General features: G+C 40.9%; 1 protein-coding gene across 2 annotated transcripts in view; it reads left to right on the top strand.

Moving 5' to 3' along the window:
• The first annotated feature begins 5,174 nt into the window (after positions 1-5,174).
• LRFN2 (leucine rich repeat and fibronectin type III domain containing 2) overlaps positions 5,175-22,577 on the top strand; it is a 197,416-nt gene continuing 180,013 nt past the window's right edge. For both annotated transcript variants that reach the window (XM_061626423.1, XM_061626424.1), the window contains exons 1-2: positions 5,175-5,377; positions 5,469-5,559. The gene's annotated coding sequence lies outside the window, so the exon portion shown is untranslated. The remainder of the gene's footprint in view (positions 5,378-5,468; positions 5,560-22,577) is intronic.

Here is a 22,577-nt window from a genome sequence, read left to right as displayed (position 1 = left end):
TGTCAGACAACTGAGCCATCAGTCATTCTTCTTCTTCACAGTTAACGGCAGGGATGGGAAGCGGATTTAATTTGAACTTCATAAGCTCCCGAGCAGTAAAACCAACTAAATCTGAAAATTCATAATGCTGTCACTGTGTACTCAGTCTTCTCTGTCATAGCTTAATAGTCACTTTGCTGTAGTTTCGGGGGTTTTTTTATTTTAAAAAAACACCTTAATAACTCAAAAGGAAAAGTATACATGACACATCTTCTTTAGCATGCCAGGTTTTAGCTTTGTGTATTTATCTAGCTAGTAATTTAACCAGTTTCACTTCAGTCTTTTATCTAGCCATGAATGTTTGAAAATCATTCACAAAAAAGGTAAATGTTGGGAAGAGGTCAGCATTTCTTTCCTTATTCATTTTCACATGTTCTCCTTATTATGACAGACTACAAACATCTCCAAGGGCCAGGTCACATTACCAAGGCATACATACATACACACACACACAGAGAGAGAGAGAGAGAGAGAGACAGACATCTGAATGAAAATTTGTATTTAAATGTGTATTTTGGAATGTATTTTGATACAAAATGGTATTGTATATTTCTTAGCATTTGATAGGGCATGCAATAATGTACTTCATGCCTGCCCAAATGAAAATAATAAACAGATGCTAGCTCATCTACACATTTGACTTCTGAAGACAAAAATCACATTCAGAATGTGTTGTTGGATTTGAAATTTGACATTTCAAAAAGAAATTTCAAAGGTTGCATGTGAAAACGGAATTTTTAGTAGTTTGAAGCATTCGCAAACACAGGTGTTTAGCTCTACCACATTTTTAAACTGTTTGAGCTCCAGAAACTAGTGTGTTAATACTTAGATCCACTTCACAAAAAGAAGCACCATCATTGTCTAGGTATTGATCTGAGCTGCAATTGTATCCACCCCATTCTCAGCAAGTTCCTAAATGTATTACATAAAAAAAAATCCTGTGAAATTTTCATAGTAGGACTTGCCTTTTACACTCCTGGTCAAATCACATATGATGCAGAAGATCTGAGACCGAATCTTTTGGCATTTTTATTCTTATGTAAAAGCAATGCTGATGAAAGTTAAAGAGGAAAGCACAAAAGCAGGACTATAGCTGAACATCAAAAAGACTAATGTAATGACAACAGAAGATTTATGTAACTTTGACAATGATGACATTGAACTTGTCAAGGATTATCAATACCTTAGCACAGACATTAACCAAAATGGAGACAATAGTCAAGAAATCAGAAGGAGGCTAGGACTGGGGAGGGCAACTATGAGACAACTAGAAAAAGGTCCTCAAATGCAAAGATGTATAAATGAACACTAAAGTCAGGATCATTCAGACCATGGTATTCCCGATCTCTATGTATGGATGTGAAAGTTGGACAGTAAAAAAAAGTGGATAAGAGAAAAATCAACTCATTTGAAATGTGGTGTTGGAGGAGAGGTTTGTGCATACCATGGACCGTGAAAAAGACAAATAATTTGGTGTCAGACCAAATTAAACCAGAACTATCACTAGAAGCTAAAATGATGAAACTGAGGTTATCATACTTTCGACACATCATGAGAAGATATGATTCACTAGAAAAGACAATAATGCTGGGGAAAACAGAAGGGAGTAGAAAAAGAGGAAGGCCAAACAAGAGATGGATTGATTCCATAAAGGAAGCCACAGAGCTGAACTTACAAGATCTGAACAGGGTGGTTCATGACACATGGATGTCACTGATTCATAGGGTCGCCATAAGTTGTAATCAACTTGAAGGTGCATAACAACAACAACAAAAGCAATGCAAAGAAGGATAGATTCCTCCCAAATCCTGTATCCTCACTATTTTCCCAATAAAAATCGCCCTTCCCAAGCTGATATGGGGGGAGGGGAAACAGGTACCTTTATTTATTTATTTTTCTGTTCCAAGGCTCATAGCAGCCTATGGGTGGTTTGTGTGTCAGTTCTCTCCTTGGGGCTGCGTTAAGGAAAAATAAAAATGAGATTTATATCTATAATTATTTTAAAAATCAAGAGACATTGCATCACACATTTTCCATATCACACATTTTCCATATTAAAACAATCAAGTGTGATTCCATCACACATGTTGATATATATCAGCCAAATTCCAATGGGGAAAAGGAACTTGTTCTCTTAGCCTAGATCTATGCTCTCAGTCTCAAATTAGAGTATAGAGATGATTAATTCAAAGCAAATTAAGCTGGCCCTTGTGTCTCCTTTTTAGATGTTCTCTTGCCTCATACATATGATTCCAGCTGTCTTTTTAATTATTACACTGAGAGAAACCGTGAACAGGTTTTAAAATGTTCACACTCTGTTGCGTAAATTGTACATCTTGCATACTAGCAAATAACATCGTGCATTATTGTCTGATAAATAAAACATTTTTAAGCTATATGCTTTTGGTCCCTGGAGAAGAGTAACAACCTGCCTTAATATTTACTATCTCCTTGTCAAGTCTTCTTTAGAATTAGATTTTGAAAAAATTATGAATGGAAACACCATGGGCGATACTCAACTAAATTATTGCACTAGCACAATTATTGGCTTTAGCACAACAAGACTCCCCCCCTTCCCCAGCGCAGACCCCATGCCATCCCCATATCTGTTCTGGAGGGTTGGAGGACTCCCCCAAAAGATTTAGGTGGGGGAGGAGAGGGGAGAAAGTCCTGTTGTGGAAGGAGAAATCCTTGCACTGATGGAACAATTTGCTTAATGCTTTGTTGAATACAACCCCATGAAAATAATGCAACATGTGTGTTATGCTAACTTTGTATCTATCAATAATATTCACTAATAGGGGGGAAAAAAACCCACAATTTGCTTAATGCTCCTCTTGTCTGTTGGAGACTATTCTGCAGGATAGTCAGTGCCATTATTCCACAATTGTGTTTGGAATTTTTTTTAGTGTAAATTATGCAAAGTGTTGCTATACTTTACATATTCACAGAAACAGGAGCAAAACAAATGATTTACTATAGGAAACTTCACTAAAATTGCAAAGTAAATTTAAAGTGACTACCGGAACTATATCTACTTTCTTAATAATGTTGCCTTCTCCCTGCTAAAACAAGATCAGCGGAGCACTTGTCTTGTTTCTGTTATTTGGACTGATTGCAAGTGTTGCCACCACTCACCATATGCTCAGAGGCACATGTTACCAAATTCTTCCAAGCTACACAGGAAGTGGACTGTGAAAGACCAACCCAAATTGTGTTTGCATTTTGACAAATGTGTACAATATCTCAGAGAGGCGGTCAGGCCTCCTGCTCCCCTGGTGCACTCACTATAGCTGTTCAATTTCCCTGTTTTTTTAAAGTTGGTAGAAATATCTGTTGGCTATACTTACATTGTTAAACTGCAAGGTGGTTTTTTTTTTTTTGCCTATTAGTGAATATCTCTGCATTTTAATCCAGGAGATAAGAAATGGGATTGTGTGCAAGTTTGCTGAAAATGGATTAATCATTTCCACGCTTATTGAGTTCAATGGGATTTGCTCCCCTAAAATCATGCTTAGACCACTGGGGGATGGGGAGAGGAGTAAGAGGAAGCACAGGGGGAGGGGAGGGGACGGGAGGAGGAGGACAGGTTTGATAATTTGCATGCTTTTTGAGTTCAGTGAGATTTACTCCTGTACAATCATGCTTAGGATAGGTGAAACTGACTTGGAGGAGGGGTAGAGAGGGGAGAGGGAGGGGGAGGGGGAGGGGAGAAGAATGGGTAGGTGGGCACTAGGCAGAGGAAAAGCCCCCTTCCTTTCCAAAAGCAAAACATTGTAAACAATGTCATTGTTTTTCAGGGTTTCCCCCACCTTTTTATTCTACCGCAGACACATGTAGCCTCCCACCCAAATTTAAACCAAAGCTGTCCCTGGCCACATTCACACCGGACCTTTATTTCACTTTAGACAGTTCTGGCTTCCCCCAAAGAATCCTGGAAAGTATAGTTTGTGAAGGGTGCTGAGAGTTGATAGGAGGGACCTTATTCCCCTCACAGAGCTCCAATCAGAATGGCTGACTATTAAACCACTCTGGCCACCGGAGCTCTATCAGAGGAAAGGAGTCTGTTAACAACTTTCAGCACCCTTCACAAGCTACTTCCGAGGATTCTTTGGGGGAAGCCAGGACTGTCTCAAGTGAAATAAAGGTCTGTTGTGGATGTGGCCTCCTGATTAGCTAAGCCAAACAGCTGTGAGTCTGGCTTTTAGAACACTGACAGTTGGTTCTTACTGAGCATGCCTGCACTTATCATCAACTCCAATGCAAAATTCTTAAATTAATTAAAAATCAGCCAGGCATTTTTAAAAAATTTTAAACTGCAGAAGATGAAGGTGAGAGTATGGGGCTAGGTCTGTAATAGGATTACAGGTACTCTGTGAACATGGCTGATTTTTATTTAATTTCAACAGATTATGAGACCACTGACAGAAAACAAACAGGGGTCTGGATTTTTTCTCTCATTTTACACTTTGAACTCTCAATTCTCTCTTACTGTTTTGTCTATCGCCATGAAAATGGAGAGAGTTGTTAAGCAAGTGTTTCTGAGTTCTGGACTATATGTTTCATAAGGTTATGTTTTGAAATGTGCTTATGGGAAACAGCAGAATGGCATGGGGGTATTTTCAATTTAACATTGTAGAATACGAAAAATCCGTGCTGGCTATAGTATATAGGCACTCCCGTGGCTGTCTAATACCAGTTTTATTTAGGGAAATGTATAAAAGGGTTTTGCCTATGTTACATGCAGACTGTAGTTCCATGGGGAACTCCGTAGCACAGCTGATTCCAGGGAGCTTGTGATCAGTGCCTATCTGCTGATAGGCATTAACCTCAAGCTCCACTTTCTGTTGAGATTGGATCCCTGCAGCACAGCCAATCCCAGCTGGCTGGCTCTCACTACCAGTCAGCTGACAGTGACAGCAAGCCTCCCCTGCCAATGCAAAATCAACAGTACACTTTAAGGCATTGGCAGCTGTGTCTCCACCTGATGTCACATATGACATATGATGCAGCAAGTGGGCATAGTTTGGGGAAACCAGCCTCAGGCTAAAATGGGACCAGTGCTGGGCCTAATTAGACTTGTGGGACAGAGCTTCCCCATGCGTGTTGACAGTAGCTCTCCAGGGTTGCAGGCAGGGAACATTCCCAGCTCTATCTGGAGATGGTAGGGACCTTTTCTATGCAAAGCGGATACATTACCACTGAGCCATAATTCTTTCCTCCAGCTGATCTTGATTAAGCCACAAATACAGCTGTGGCTCCAGCCAGGTTTTGAGCAGCTTTCAGTTTTTCTCCCGATAAGAGTTTGTTTACTTATCCTTTAGGAGACATAATATGGGTAAGGTTTTTCATAATATATCTAATTGACCTACTCAGCAATTTGGATTTCCTAATATTAAACCAATTGGCTTTTGGCTTTACAATTGTAGGGATAATTGCCCCACATAAGAAGACAGCATTTTTGCCAGTTTCTTGAAGATTAACTTTTCCTGGGAATATTTGGCATTTTCTCCAGTGGAGGTATTTACTTATTTTCCTTTTTAGTTCTAACATCTTTGTATCCTTATAATTCATACATTCATATGTTGGTATTTCATCTTATATTTTTAATAGAACATTGATTATTTTTGTGGGAGAATCAAGGCCAGCTGTTGATTTGAGTGATTTAAGTAGTGGTATCTGAAGAAGCATTGAAACTGTTTTTACCATCTGGAATAGCTGTTATTATAGTGTACCCAGGGAGGTATGCCTGGCACCATCATCATCCATCTTTCAGCACTAGGCAAAACCATTTCTCTTTTCCAAGGCATTTGGTTCATACCTTTGAAAGGCTTTTGAAGGGCTTCTGTTGTGTAGCCTTCCTCAGAAGGGTTGCTCCATTGCCTATGTGCTGTTTTGTTTTTAACTTTTTATATATTTTTAATCCTTTGCTTTTAAATTTTAATTTTTTATTAATTGTAAGTCACTCTGAGTGCACATATTTGTGTAGAAAAGCAACTAACAAATTTAATGAATAAATAGACTTCAGTTATAGTGTTACACTTCACTGTTTTTTTTGCATTGGCAGCGTATTTTACTGTCTGTCGTGATTTGTCCTGTATTTTAGTCATTGGGTAGCTGTAGTGTATTTCACTGTCATTTTGACCATTTGTAACATTTGTTTGCATTGCATCACAGTTACATGCCCCATTGCCTCTTGTCTTCTTTGCCCATTCATTCATATACTGGTAGCGACTCCCCCCCCCTTTTTTATGATTGTTCCCTAGTGATTGACAGTAGCTCTCCAGGGTTGCAGGCTGTCTGGAGATGGCAGGGACCTTTTGCATGCAAAACAGGTGCATTACTACTGAGCCATAGTGATTCCAAGTAAGCAAGATGGCTTGGATTCTACCACACTGTGGCTACCCAAGAAGAATTTTCCTCACAGGCAAGTTCTGTTGTATGGAAGGAGCATGCTAATGGATGCCTATTATATTTACCTCAACTGACTGATAATGAGGAAATCAAATCCTTTCAGGTAATGCAGTAGAAAATCGCTCAATCCCTGTTTCCTGGCAGTCTCTGCTGCCTATTTGAACCTAATGCTTCCTGGCTTCACAAACGCTGAAGGAACAATTCTCTAGGGGAAATTTAATTTGAATCTGTTGATACTATTTATGATGCTTTTTGTCTTTCAAATGAGAATGCCAATTGTGTCTCCATGATACAAAGGTTAAGTGGAGCTCATGCATGAGGACTGCAAGCAACCTCTATCATCTTCTGCGGACAGAGAGAGGGTTTGTTCGTCTCTCATAATACTATAACTCAATGAAGCTAATTGGTGTAAGATTCAGGAAAGACAAAAGAAAGTACTTCTTCACACAACGCATAGCTGAACTATGGAATTTACTCTCACAGGAGGTAGTGATGGCCACCAACATGGATGACTTTAAAAGAGGATTAGACAAATTCACGGAGGACAAGGCTGTCAGCAACTACTACCCAGAATGCTATGTTCTGCTTCTGCTGTTAGAAGCAGTATGCCTCTGAATACCAGTTGCTGGGAATTACAAGTGGGGAGAGCACTGCTGCACTCAGGTTGGCTTTCAGGCATAGGCATCTGATTGGCCACTCTGAGAACAGAATGTTGGAGTAGATAGGTTTTGGATTGATCCAGCAGGCTCTTATATTCTTATGTTCCTTACAATTAACCATCTACTATTTCTATGTATTCAAAGTTCCGGAAGCTGCTACCGACTTTGGCATTGCCCTGTTTTCTTTCTCCGTGTTTTGTGTGAGGAGAGAGAGGAGAGAGAAGAGGAAGAGATTATTGCTTCATTTCAGTGCTAAGAAGCTGCCTACCTATCTTATGGGGGCTATTTGTCCGCAGGTATATTTTTCTCTCATTGGCACATATCCTTTTAATGTTGTTATCTGGAGACAGGACAGATTGAATCCAGGCTTAGCTAATTGCAATCAGTGGGACTACAGTTAAATCACAGCTAACTTCATAAAAAAAAATTTTCAATGGGACCTGGTACAACAGACTTCATCTGGATCTGGCCCGATGTATTTTTTTGTTTTTCTTGGATTCTACAGTATGGGATATAACTCAAGGAAAAGAGATGCTAAAAGATGGCAATGCAAAATGAACCCCCCAAAATGCTGCCTCCCTACCCAACCTCCACATCATTAGACAACAGACACCATTTTTCAGAGAGTGTGGTTTCTTCCATCAAAGTAGCATTCAAAGCAAGTGTTGGATAGTCATTTAAAATGCCCTTTTTTGTCAGAGGACATTGTTAGAAGAAAGCTATATAGATACATCTGTATTGTAGAAGAGACTAGGGATGAACAGATGACTCTATTTCTGGTCTGTGTCAATTGCACATGTATGCATTCACATCCATTCCACCTTATTTCCACATTAATTTGCAATTTTTAAAAAAAACATCTGCACAAAAATGTGCATTTAAATACTTGTTTTATTTCAATCTATGCCTTTTTAGATGTATTTTATTATTACACAATCATTTTATAACACATTTTGGTCCATTTTTTGAGCTGAGTACTGTACCATAAAATTCAGAGAAGTGCAAAATAACTGTACTCTAATTTGCATATTAATCTGGGAGGTGCAGATCTGGTCCATTCACAGACATTGAATTCCCTAGGCATCCCTAGAACAGACAGCTGGAATGATTAATATGAACCCTCATAAAAGCATATTCTAGAACTTGACTCAACGTGATTCCTCTGTGTTGCTAAGACAGTGGAGAAAGGGTGCTCCTGTAAATGGTCTCTGGATATGATCAGGTGCAAAATTGTGACTTTTCTTGTACTGGCTGTTGGGGAAAAGAACTAGCAGGGAATCCTTAATCCTATGAGCTGTTTATCAGTCTAGTCACTGAGAACAGAAGTGTAACTCAGCATTGCTATCCAGCAGTAGTAAACTAAATGTATCAGCAAGTGGAGCAATGGAATGTTTCTGTCCTACTTGATGTATTTACTTTTCCACTGCAGCACAGAGCTTAGAGGAAGTAAGAAGCTATCAAACAGAGTTTCTTCTAAGCAGGCTGAATAAGGCAAAGGCACTTTAAGCAGGTCAGGCCCATAATCAGCTGCCAGTTGGCCCTGCCAGCTGAGCTATGGGGAGACATTGTCCCAGCAGAGAGCTGAAGCCAACTGAAGCTGGCAAAGCCTGTACTGTAGTTGGTTCTACCTCCTTGATGGAGGTCTCTGTACTATCTTAAAAGGGGTATTGTATGATTCTTCAAGTGCTGGCTTTAATGAGGTGGGGAGAGGGGATTTTCTGAGAACAGCTAAGGGCAGAAGGGCAGAGGTGTCACCAGCCGGGTGCGGCAGGTGCGGGCCGCACCCAGGTGACACCATGGAGGGGGTGACACCAGAGCCGCCCGGCCACGCCCCTAGGCTGCAGATGGCACCAGGTCCAGGAAGAAGCGGGACAGGCAGATGCCACTGAGGGCCGGCGGAGAGCTGAGCTGCCTGCCCGGCCTGTGCAGCACGGCATGTGCGCTTAGATGTCATCAGAGGCACCATGTGAGGGAAGGGTGCCAGTGGCCTGGATGATCTCCTGCGGGGCGGGTCCTCAGGGTCCAGACTCCAGGATTTAATCACCAGGAGAGATCGTCAGCCTGAAGCGCGTGCGTGCTGAGCACACGTGCAAGAGACCAGCCACCCCTGTCCATGCCCCTGGGAGGGCACGCACCGGAGGTCCGCACCCCCCCGCACTCCCGCTAGTGATGCCACTGCTGAAGGACTGTGTCTTTAGGCCAGGAGGGCTCAAGAGGAGGTGCTAAGGATCTCCTTCCTAAGTGAGGCAACCTGATCTGTATTTTCCTCAGGGCAGCACATGAGACCAGGTTGGGGGGCAGTTTACTTCCTTGCTGCTGCTACCCTGGCCAAACACTGCTTAGCTGATTAAGTTCATTACTGTACTGTGATTAGGCTGCCACACATACTATAGCAAAGGGGAGAGTGGAAACAAGCTTAGAATGTCTTTTCCAACCAGCTCCTTTACCATACGTTGTAAGTTTCCTTTTCTTTTTTATAATTCCACAATAAATGTTCACTTTAATGACATATTACTTCTAATTCCTGACTCAGAAATAGAAACTCCTTGAAGTTAGAGAGTTTCCAGCCCCAATGCATGCTGCCAGATGACCTCTCTCACAAAGCAAATGTGACCCTACCGACCGCTATTCCATGTAGGCCAGGGTTGAGAAGCCTGTGGCCCTGCAGATGGTGTTGGGCTCCAGCTCCCATCGGCTCCAGCCAGCACAGCAAATGCGCAGGGATAGTGGGAGTTGTAGTCCTGAGGCATCTGCGAGGCTACATGTTCTCCATGTGTGGTGGAAGCAATCAACTTTCTGACATTAAATGGTGTTCAGTTAGTAGAATCAGATACTGTGTAACAAATACTAGAATCAAATATATTGCAAACATGAAAATATTTAGAAAAAGTTTTGTAAATATGCAACTGAAGATGCATCTTGTTGCCTTTCAAAACTGAACAATTGACGTTGATGTCCTCCCTGTAATATGCTGTTTAGAATTATGGTCTTGGGCTTATGGGTGGGGATAGAGTTGTCTGTTGTTTTTATTGTATTGCATTTTTATATGTGGTAACTGTTAGCTCATTAAGCTGAGTCATTCCACATGTTGGGAATGGGTTAACTGTATCATGGTAATAATGTGAAGGACACACAGCTGCACAGGATCAAAGGGGCTGGCTATATAACATATGCCTAGAGAGCCTGGCTGTGTGGGGGAATGTATGTAGGAGTGACGCTTATGTTGGTGAATGGTTTATTTATGCACTTGGATAAAGTTTGTTATACTGGCACAAAGCTTAAGAGTGTCGGAGTGCTTTCTTCCTGTTTGGCGGCTCAAGGACGCTGTTAGGCTGGACACCTCTGTGTCCTGTGCAGCAAGCAACGTCTGCCTTGTTGGTTCGGGGCACAAGAGCTCAACAGTAACCCAACCTGGGACCTTCTGGTGAAGAAATACAATATTGTAAGAAATACAATAAAAATATAAAATGCCATCACCACTGATGAATCATAGTGAAAGCATCTGCAGTGGGGATAGTTAGTAAAGCTTAACCCATAAATCTTTACCTTCTTGAAAGAACCATGATGACATTTACTCATTGTGGCATTTTGTATTCTTGCATTACAATTATCCATTGAGTAGGGATGGAAGAATCTTTCCATTTCAATTCTCTCAGTTTCTCATTTTTCTAATATTAAATTCAGTTCTCCACATTTCTGCAGCAATTTGTGATTTTTTTTAAATCCTCATGGAAATTCTTTAGCATTTTAGTGCAAATTTCTCCTAATAAATCCATTTTTATATACAATTTTGACTAATGTACATATTTTTGCAAGCAATGGCTCCTAATGCATTTTGTATGTTTTTAAATAATATATTCATTTTATGCATATTTCCCCTTAATATATGCTTTTTGGTAAACATTGTTTGGTTGGAAAACCGCATCACAAAATTTGCATAAGTGCAAATTTTGAAAGATGACTGGTTCAGCTTTCATAATTTTTCAGAAAGTGTGAATTTGATAGCTTCAGCTTTAAATGCAAACTAAATCAAATTTCTGCCCCATCCCTATCTCTCAGCCAATTTTCTCCTCTTCACATCTCAGCTGAGATTTATTCAGGCCTGTCTGTGCATGCTTGGTAATTATTTCTGTGTAATAATTCCAGATATAGTTGCTCTACCACCCCCAAAATTTGTGGTCTCTGATGGATTCATGTCTGGTTGCCCCAAAACTTACTGGAGCAGAAATCTACTATAATGTTGGAAAGTTTGTTTGTTTGTTAGCTGTGCATTTATATACCTCTTAAAATATTGTAACCAAATTTTGCATGATGGTTCTGGAGATCAAGGTGCAGGTTTTCATCTATGTTTGGATATAGTTGGATGTCATTTTGAATCAAAATGGTGGACAGAACCTTGCACTGATTGTAACCGCTGAGCAAAACTGCACTTATTTTTTCAGTTTCTTAGAATTCCCAAACAATGCCAGGTATGAGGCTGTTAATAATCAATATTTTATATAAAGGTGAAACATTTATTATAGTTTATTTATTTATTTATTTTAAAAAATCACAAATACAATGCTGTGAAGGCTTTTCCTCCAACAGATCAGCCATAGCATCTCCACACTGCGAAGTTGCGGCCAAGAGCTTTAGCAGCAGATGGCTGACTTTTGGAGCATGCCATGAAGAAAGGCTGAATCCAGGCTTTTCCCATTTTGCACATTACATATTGTCTCTCATAGTTTTGTGATTGTAAGAATCTTGGTACTTTGTGTCTTGCCTGAAGCCTATAATTCGTGACAGACAGCACTTTGAACGGGAAGCCAAATCATGCCAATATGCCCATGGGGTGGAGGAGAGGGAGTATGGAGAGGGAGTCATTCTGTTGCTCTGTCTTTGACATGATGTCAGAACTAACTGAGTTATGAAACTGACGTCCATTACCTTGCCACTGTTGTCTTAGAGTTCAGGGCCACTGAAAAGGGAGAGGTCACAGCAAGCCCTTGAGTGGTAGGAACTTGTTTTATCCAAATAACAGGCAATGTGCTGCTGGCAGAAATGCTGTAAGTGTCATCATATCACTTGATGTTGAAGCTGTATTTGTACTAGAGATGGGGGAGAATTTTGGTTTGGTTCACATTTCAATGCAAGCCTTCCTAATAATGAGCATCTCCTGGAGCAATATGTGGTCTGAAAGACAACTATCATTCCCAATTCACACTGCTTTGAATTTTGTGGCATGGTTCCCCAACCAAAAACTGGGTACAAAAACTATGTGGACCTGGGGAAAATATGCATACAGTATTGCATTATGAATTGTATACAGAAGAAGTGTACATAGGATAATTTATAAATACAGTATTTTTAAATATAGTAATTTTTAAATACAGTATTTATTTATTGAATTTCTATCCTACCCTTCCTCCCAAAGCAGCCTAGGACAGCACAGAGCTACACTAAGATGCCAATGCATTTTTGTGAGGAATTTAAAAAAAAGGCAAACTGGTGTGGAAATGTGGTGAACTGACGTTAAGACACACACTCCCATTTGTACTTGTTAGTGTTTTATTTTAGAGGGGCACTTTCTATTTGGGCTCCTGTGTTAAATTCAGTGGTTACAGCATTGATGTGTTTCTATTCACACTGCAATTATCCCAGCTATATTGGCTCCCCATTTCTAGCAATGACTTGTCTGCTTAAGAGGGCTTCCGTATATATCTTGTCAACAAGCTTTAAAGAATATAGAGATTGTTGCACCATCAGAAGTGATTCTAGGCAGTGATTACTGATCCAGAGGACACAAGACCCCTATTTGGTGTGCTGCTCAAGGGTGTAGGCTGCACCTGAGTAGAGTGAGTAGTGAGAGTGACCGCACTAAGCTCTTGTCCCTACTTGCTGTGCTCATGTGTAGCCTTTACACATGAGCACCATGTCTGAATAGAGCTAAGGAAATACTCCAAATTGTAGAGCTACTCACATGTCCCTCTTAGTGCTCATGCTCCCAGAATGTCCTGATATATTGTTGGGTCATCTAGTAGTAGTAGCTAAATCAAAGCTGGTATGGATACAAAATATTTCTGTGCTGCATTTTCACCCATGAAATATGGGGGGGCAGCAGAGGGGGTGAAAGGTTTAATGGAAACCCCCATGGATGACATTTTTGCCATCAGTTCAGAGTGACATTTTACCCACTCTGCAAGATTGGTGCCATTTTAAAACAAAGCAAAGCATGGGCTTCATTCTGAGGTGATCTCAACCAATCAGGGATTGTACAGGCAACATGATGACAATGGCTTGCCATGCATCCAAGCATATCTGGCTATGTGACAATGTCAGAAAGTCAAATCAGAGTGAGTGTTGTAAGCTTGCCTTCACTCTGAATAGCTTGCCTGATGGCTCCACAGAGCCAATCTGATTTATCTACTGCCCTCTCTGAATGAGCAGCCCCACCAACAGCTGAAAAATTGGTTTCATTTTTTAATTTGATATACCCCCTTTCCCATTTTGACTAGTCCAAACAGATTTGGTCTTTTACAATCACCATGATCAAAATTTATTTTGATGCAGTAACATACAAAATGAGAATGGGTCAATATTTTATTTATTTTGCAAATATATATATTTAAAATAAATACAAAAATAGCCTGTGCCAATAAATATATAGTACAAAAATTAGAACAGATTGAAAACATCTTTGGCTTTCTTTGTAAAGGAAAATCAAAAAGATCTCTATCTCTGTAGCTCCATTCACTTTCACAACTAAATTTGATAAGATTTATTTGGAACAATAATATACATTTTAGGATCCATTTCCTTTTTAGTGCACTTGAAAAGGTTCTGCAAATGTGAAATAGGAAGCAAAGTAGGTATAGTTTACCATAAGTATGTGTATGCATTCTGTTACTACTACTTTTTTCAAACTACCCTTAAAGGGGATATATAGACAGATGTATATAGCCAAGGGACCTGCATCCCCTTGAGAAATTTCACTAGTCTTAGCGAAAGCGTTTTTAACTTCAAAATCCTTAGATGTTTCGCCCATGTGGGAAACTGCAAATTCACTTTGAACCTTGCTCCAGATGAAAATGCCATGGCAATTCAGGAAAGAAAACCCCTTCCAAGAAATTTCAATAGTTCTATCACATTTTAGCTTCACTCAAAATTCTTCAAATATTTTGACCTGTCAGGAAACCAAAATTTGCCTCAAATTTCACCTTAGGAAAAATCAGTGACAAATTGAATATATCCTTGTCAATACAAGCAGTGGTGGGTTGTTGTTTTTGCGGTGGTACTCACCGGTAGCGAACACCATCACCTCTCTTTTTTTGCTGCCCATGCCACTCAGTGTGCTGGCATCCATGGCACTTTTATCAAGGTATGAGACCTCATTTTTTTTAAAAAAACAACAACACTGAATATGAGATTTGGTATGTGCGTGGAGGCAATATTAATATTCAGTTTTTATTTAATTTAATTTTTAAACCCACCCTTGGACTCAGTATGGGTTACATGTATCACAAAATAAAACATTAAATATAGAATATAAAACCACAGCCAGCACATTAACCAAGTCCTATTGGCACCTCAAGCATAAAACATCAAATGCAAAATTAAAATAACTAAATCTTAATAAGACACCAATAAGCAGCAAGTGGTACAAATTACATGACTGGAATGTCACTTAGTCTCTCACAAAGTCCTGCGCAAAGAGATGCATCTTCACCCACCAATGAAAGGTTGACACCTCAGAGAGGAGGTCATTCCAAAGACAAGTGTGTCACTATAGAGAAGGTTCTATATGATAAGCATACTTTGGGGTGTTAGGCACAGCTGGAGATGACCACTGAGATATTCATGCTCTAACCCAGATGGGATACTGCTGTTTTGCAATGACCCAAAGAGGAGTAACTTATGTTCTCAGGTATATTGTTGTTGAAGTCAAGATGAAAGCAGATCAGGGTGGTTCATGACAGATGCTATTGAAGGTCGCTGATTCATAGGGTCACCATAAGTTGTAATCAACTTGAAGGCACATAACAACAACAAAGATGAAAGCAGATAGCAGTCATAAGTACTAATCTGCTCAGAGGGACCTTCCTTTTCCCTTTTGAACTAAGATGAAAATCCAGCATGGATTCAGGATACATAGTAAGTGCTTTGAACATTATACTGTAATACTACATGTAACACCACTGTTTGGCAACACACCTACCACTACAATGATATCTGTAGTCTTAGCTTTAATTTATTTGCTCCATTTCTATCTGACATTTCTTCCAAGGAGCCCAAGACAGCGCACATTTTATTCTCACAACAATCTTGTGTGATATGTTAAGCCTGGGGTAGCCAATGTGATGCCCTCCAAATATTGCTGAACTATAACCTACATCTTCCCTGGCCATTGGCCATGTTGACTGGCATTTATGGGCAAAGCCAACCCAAGACATTTTGCTACCTAAGGTGAAGGAAGATGGTGGTCTTCCCTGTTACAGATATAGAAGCTGATTGGACCTTCAGTTAAATCACTAGCACTAGCAATCGGACAGGGTGTTCTACTGTCTTGAGGCAGCCAGCTACTATGAGGGAGCCAGGAAAGATTGTGTAGCATATATAGCTACAACAGTGAACTTAGGAGGAACAGCCAGGGAACTGCTGCTGCTGCTGCTTCCCAACATATTCTGCTTGAGATGGTTGCCAATGGTAGGGCTGGTCCTGCTGATGGGAATTGTAGTCTAATGACATCCAAAGGTTACCACATCGGCTACACCTAGGTTAGGCTGAAAATGTGAAGTCACCTAGGGCTCCTCCAGCTGACCTATTTATTGAGCGTTCATCCTGATTTGCTCACACAAAGTTTACATGGAAGTTAGACTATATTTGTTTTTTATTGAGAATTCATTATGTTTTGTTTGCAGGGTGGTTATACAACCATAAACATTCATCATGTGTTCATCCTGAATTGCTTGTGAGGTGTTTATACATCTTTCTATTAATTATTTGTTCACTCCACACTTTTCAGTGCATTTCCCCATCTTTTTCCTAACTGCAAAAAGATTGTGATGGGCTGACTTCATTCTTAATGTAATTTCCCCCCCTAAGAGTCCTGAAATGTATGTATTAGTACTTATGTATGGGATGTTAGAGTCTAAGGCTCTCCTTTTTTAGCATGTGCAGTTAGAGTAAAAGGAGAGTTTTTGCCTCCCCTCCCCCATTTCTGGGCAGGCAGCCAACACTCACATTTTTCTGTAAACATAAGATAACACATAGTCCAGGCAGTGAACAGTGAGAGATGCCTTATTTGGAGAGTCCAGAAGCTGCATCTGCCTCCCACCTAGTTTAACTAGTTAGGTACGTTATCAGAGATGTTGCTCAGAGATGGTAGTCAGATATGGAGCTCACATAACTGTGAGACCACAGGATAACCTTGGAATACTCATATAAAAGGAGGAAACTTTAGATAGTAAGCTAGGAGTGGTTTTTTAGCCTGGTTGAAGCAAGAAGCAGGTGTCCCATCCATACCCATCTGATGGTGAGAAGTATTATTGTATGTTTCTGTATTTCCAACTACTTTGCAACTCTGTCTTAGTAAGACTTTGAGCTTGGACTCAGTCATGCGCAACAGTGTAGCCTAACAAATGTTGTACTTTGAAGGTTTTATACTTCAAAGTTGAAAGTTTCTATACTTTATATATTGATTGTAAAGTACAATATACCTGCTTCTGATATATATTTCTGATTTATAATTCTAATATGTTGGCCAAGGCTGACTAGAATGTATTTAATAGTGCTGGTGTGTAAGACATGAATAAATAGGACATTATAAGGATATTCTGCTGTCAGCTTCCCATTTATTTTCCTGTTATCTCACAAGACCCACACATATGTAGGTAGAAACTCCAACCATTATCCTGCTGTTCAGATGACTGCTGTTGTGAAACTGTGCAGGCTTAGGTGAACACGACGTCTGATATATAAGGTCTCTGAATAGCCAATGGGCAAAGAGGAGAAAGCAAGGACCCTCAATCCTGTGCATTCACAAGCAAGAGATCTTCTTGTCAGTTTCAAGACCTTTCTTTAAAGTGGATTTGTTGTGCTAGGGCACAACAAATTGTGTAAATTGTGTAAGCCTACATATTTGGTATGTGCTTGAATCCCTCCCACAATATAGTGTCAATCAGAGGCAACCCTACTGAGCTCTGTAGTTGAGTGGGGATTTGAACTCAAGTTTCCTAAGTCCCAGTCTGACATTCTAATCCTTAGACCACACTGGTTCCTGCATTTTCCCCCTTTAAAAATTCAATCTTTCCTCCATCTAGCTCTACTGAACTCCACATGCATTTGCCATAATCATTATTTTATAAGAGGACCTTGTGTGAGAAAGCTGGCCTTTTTCAGATCTGCAAACAACAACAGTACTTGCTTTCAAATGCCTTGGTCGTGCCTTCATCGCTTTTGTGCATATGGTTGAAACACCCACATTCAGAGAAGGATGTGGCAGCTGAGCCAAGAAAATATAGATGCTGCAAATGTTGAAATCAGCATGTTAAAAAACACACCAAAAATAAAATTGCTTTTGGTGCCTCTGGTTCCACCTCATGTGCCGGCTGTTGCTGAGGGAAGGTGAGAGAGGAACTCTTTAATTGCTTTTTCCTTTGAGATGATCCACCTCTAGGCTAAAAAAAAAAGGTGTTTATTTTTTAATGTGATGCACATTATTCCTATTTACATGTTTGGCACTGCATTTATAACCACCTGCTTTTGTATGGATGGAGTGCACATAGTGAGAGATTTGCATGAGTTAATCACAGTAAGGGGAGCCTCATGAACATTTTGGTGCAATCCTCAATACTAGAAGTGTTCAATATAATATGGCAACTTTGTGTAATAAATGAAGAAATAAGGACCTTGTTTCTGCTAGGAAAATACAGAGCTGTAGAGAAGACTGTGAAAGGATGGCATAAGTAAATGCTTTGTAATAATGGGGTACAAACAAAGCAGTAAACTTTGGGATGTGTGCAAAATGCAGCCCTTTATTTTTGCAGATATTTCTGTCTTCCTACCTGTTGGCACTTAACATACAAAAGCAGCCATGCAATTTCCACAAAGCAGATCTAAATTATTGTTGTGCAACATTGTTGAGCATTGCACAATGGACGTAATTGCATGCACAATGGACGTAATTGAATATTATGTCCCTCATTCAAAAGCACAGACAAGAGTATACTGTTTGTTTGTTTAGAGATTTTGTGTACCACCTTCTGTCACAGGTGGCCTTGAAGCAGTTTACATTCAGCAGTCAAACAATGTCAACACAAATTGTAAAAAAATAATTAAAACTCGTATTAATGAGTTCTGAATCACTGTCACATGCACAGTTGGCTTATTTGTACCACAGCTTGCTCAGTTAATCCACTGCTTCTTTCTTGGAGTCAGTGATAATATTCACAACCTGCTGCTTGTCTGGGACACTTATCCACAAATGCAGATCTTCCGTGTGGGAGTGGAAAATCATGGGTTTTCAGGGCCTCCTAATTACCAATGACCACAGAGTAGATGCTTAAAAACTTAACTCATGGTTCCCCCATCATGCAGCAGACAGGCAGTTGTCTATAGCTTCTAACCATGTAATCAAGACCAGCATTTTCACTGTTGCACCCTATACAGATGTCTAAGGAGCACCAGATGCATTTTCATGCTCACCTTGACTCTATAGTCAGAGCCTACAGGTGACTGCCACTGCCTGTGGTGAAAGCATTAGGCATAAAGCTTTTACGTGGCTACTGCATGACTTCCATGTGACTGAACTAGTCCTCCAATGAAAGCAGGTAGTGTGTGAATATGAATACTTTTATGCAGCTCAAAGTTTGGAGTAAATTCTACCATGGCATGGCAGACATGCATTAAAAAAAAAAATTGGAATGAAAAATGCCAACGTTTTCTGAAGGAAGATGGGGAAAAAAGGAATTGATGCCATCTCACATTCTGCCATGTGCCTATATTGTGCCAATGAGGTCTGAATCTTTTTGCTATTTTTCCATCATCACCATGTCTTATCTAGGAGTGGGTACATAGCACTCAGTCTTTTATCTCTCTGGATGAATCAGTTTCTAAACATCTTTTTTATGATATGTTTCACATAGTGTCTTTCTCTTATTTCCCAATATTTGGCAGTGAAAACAGCCTTCTGTCAGAGCCTCTCTTGTTGCACTAGCTGGCTTAGACTTGGAGTGAGTTTTGTGACAATCAGACTGCCAAGTGTGTAAAGTCACCACCAATAATTCTATATTCATTTAAAAATAATTGAGCCACATATCTCAGGATGGGTAGCAGTATACTACCTGTATAGGTTCCTCACTTCAAAGGATTCACAGCTCCCATTCTCTCCCTCTCTCCATCTTTCAGACACAAACACACACAGATAGAGGGTGAGAAACTGAGTGCGATCCTATGTAGGGATATTGCTAGAATTCTGCCCAATTCAAATTTGGTACCGAATTTTCCATTAATTTGCTTATTCTCCATTGCTGTGGATCAGACTTTTATGTAGAGATTTTCCGTGGCTATTTTTGAGATTTTTTTTAAAAAGTCTCTAAAATATTGATATTAAGAATGATAATTTTATTGATGTTGTATTTCATTATCATTGATATTTCATTTCATTCATATTGATATTCCTTTCAAATATTTCCTTAAAATATTAATATTAATATCAATATTTTTGCAAGGAAAACAATAGATCTGTATAAGCAGCAGACAAAGAATGAATTTGAATTGATATTGGCCTGTTAAGTCGACAGAATGCTTTCAAACCCACACTGATCAATGGATCCCATCCCTAGTCCTATGTGATTGGAAAAGCATGTGTAAATATCATAATGTCATGGGGAGGGAGTAATAACATGGGCCTTTCCAGTTGGGCCCATTTGTCCTGGTGAGGTGCCAATCAGGTAGGACCCTTGCCATACCAATATGGTTGTGAGATGCATACATAGTCCTGAGCAGTTATAGAATCATCTGTGGTTCCTAATGCCTCCCTCTCTCCCTTTCCCTCCCCCTCTCTCTCCACACACACACGAGAGAGAGAGAGAGAGAGAGAGAGAGAGAGAGAGAGAGAGAGAGAGAGAGAGAGAGAGAGAGAGAGAGAGAGAGAGAGAGAGAGAGAGAGAGAGAGAGAGAGAGAGAGAGAGAGAGAGAGAGAGAGAGAGAGAGAGAGAGAGAGAGGAGAGAGAGGAGAGAGAGAGAGAGAGAGAGAGAGAGAGAGAGAGAGAGAGAGAGAGAGAGAGAGAGAGAGAGAGAGAGAGAGAGAGAGAGAGAGAGAGAGAGGAGAGAGAGAGAGAGAGAGAGAGAGAGAGAGAGAGAGAGAGGAGAGAGAGAGAGAGAGAGAGAGAGAGAGAGAGAGAGAGAGAGAGAGAGAGAGAGAAGAGGAGAGAGAGAGAGAGAGAGAGAGAGAGAGAGAGAGAGAGAGAGAGAGAGAGAGAGAGAGAGAGAGAGAGAGAGAGAGAGAGAGAGAGAGAGGAGAGAGAAGAGAGAGGAGAGAGAGAGAGAGAGAGAGGCAGGCAGGCAGGCAGGCAGGCAGGCAGGCAGGCAGGCAGGCAGGCAGGCAGGCAGGCAGGCAGGCAGGCAGCAGGCAGGCAGGCAGGCAGGCAGGCAGGCAGGCAGGCAGGCAGGCAGGCAGGCAGGCAGGCAGGCAGGCAGGCAGGCAGGCAGGCAGGCAGGCAGTGCAGGCAGGCAGGCAGGCAGGCAGGCAGGCAGGCAGGCAGGCAGGCAGGCAGGCAGGCAACAGTAAGACAATATAAAGATATAGGGGTATAGGATAACCCAAAAGTATAGAGGGAGAAAAATGCAGGCAAAGATAGGAGATAACTTTTATAATATATGTATCAAGTTAAACATGCCAAAATTTAAACTCTGCATAGTCCAAGTGACCTTTTTGAAATGGGCAAACCATAACCTCTCAATCAACATTTCATCTGATGCATTACTTTCTAGTCAAGATTGGCACAGCAGTCCAGCAGAAGCAATGCTCAACAGTCAAAAATGTGGGAAATCAGGAACAGAAAATAGAACATTTGGTTTAACCCTTACACTGCACACTGAGTGAGTGGCAATCCCAAGCGTAGAACCCTCATATCCATTGTCTGCTCTCCACCACCACCACCACCACCACCCTTGACACCAACGCCCTTTCTCCAATGCCCCTAGTTTATTTGTTCTTGCCATGGCTTCCACTCATAGAAACACAGCAGAGAGAAATACTGGATGCCTGCACTATAGTGGATACATGCACTTTTGTCTCCCTTTGGCTTTAGAGGGCATATATTCCTAACCCTGTGTGTGATGAGAGAGGGGGGGAGGGGAGAGGGACTGAACACAGATGGATTCACTATGTGGGGATCCAGTTTTTTATTTATTTATTTATTTATTTATTTTACATCCCACCCTTCCTCCCAGAAGGAGCTCAGGGCAGCGTCAAGTATGTCACTGATGCATGTCATAAGTATGTCATATGTATGTCACTTTTAAGGATGGAGAAGAAAACATAAATGAGGAATACATGATTGGCTAAAAAGGAGCAAAGTATGATAAAGTGGGGATATTTAAAAATGCAACATATGTTTTTGATATTCCCCTGGTCAGTATAGGATAGTGCTTGGTGGATTGCACAGCTGTAAGTAACCTATCGTGCACCACACCAGCTAAGAACCATCCATCAACACTGATGTGTGAGGGGTGTGTGCCTGTGAAACGGTGCCCTCCCAGTAGTTGTGGCCCTGCTGCTCACTGGGATGGGGCAAGGTAGCAGCACGTTTGTGGGAGCTCTGGGTAGGTGGCCCCACAGGTGTGCAGGCACCTGTAAGGACGCCAATGCTGCCAACCTGGATTTCCCCAGTCTTGCCACTGCCTCACCTCACCCCATTCCCAGCCCAGTGAATGCAGCACTGCAACTGTGGGGAGGGTGCTACTGCTCTGCTTCCCTCATTTGCCATTGCTGCATGTGAAACTTGTAAAGGCCATTTGGCACAAACACATCACACTTTGCCCCATTTTACCACCACCCAGTCCCATCTTTGTCACAGCTTTGCTTTTCCTTACCTATTCCTGATGAATGACATAGTTTGCAGATGCTGCCTCTCCTTGCACATTTCTCCATTGCTGATCAGTTTGGATTTCAATGCACATAATTCAGTTTGCCTTTGCTTACTGCACTTTGTATGCTGGAGTGTCATCTAGAATATGGAGAGGCAAATTTGAACATCGGAAGCTGCTTTATGACCAGTTAGGCTATTTGTCTGGCTAGCGTGGTGTTGTCTACCCTGACTGCCTCCAGCTTTTTGGGTCTCAGGCAGAGGTACTTCCAACTATCTGCTACCTGACAACTTTACTGGAGATGCCAGGGATTGAACCTGAACATAAGAGCACTTCTGAATCAGACTGAAGGCTCACCTAGTCTAGTGTTCTGTTCTGCACAGGCCAATGTGATGA

The sequence above is a fragment of the Rhineura floridana genome, chromosome 4, assembly GCF_030035675.1.
Source record: "Rhineura floridana isolate rRhiFlo1 chromosome 4, rRhiFlo1.hap2, whole genome shotgun sequence".
NCBI classification, from domain to species: domain Eukaryota; kingdom Metazoa; phylum Chordata; class Lepidosauria; order Squamata; family Rhineuridae; genus Rhineura; species Rhineura floridana.
This window is presented reverse-complemented; position numbering and strand designations above follow the sequence as displayed.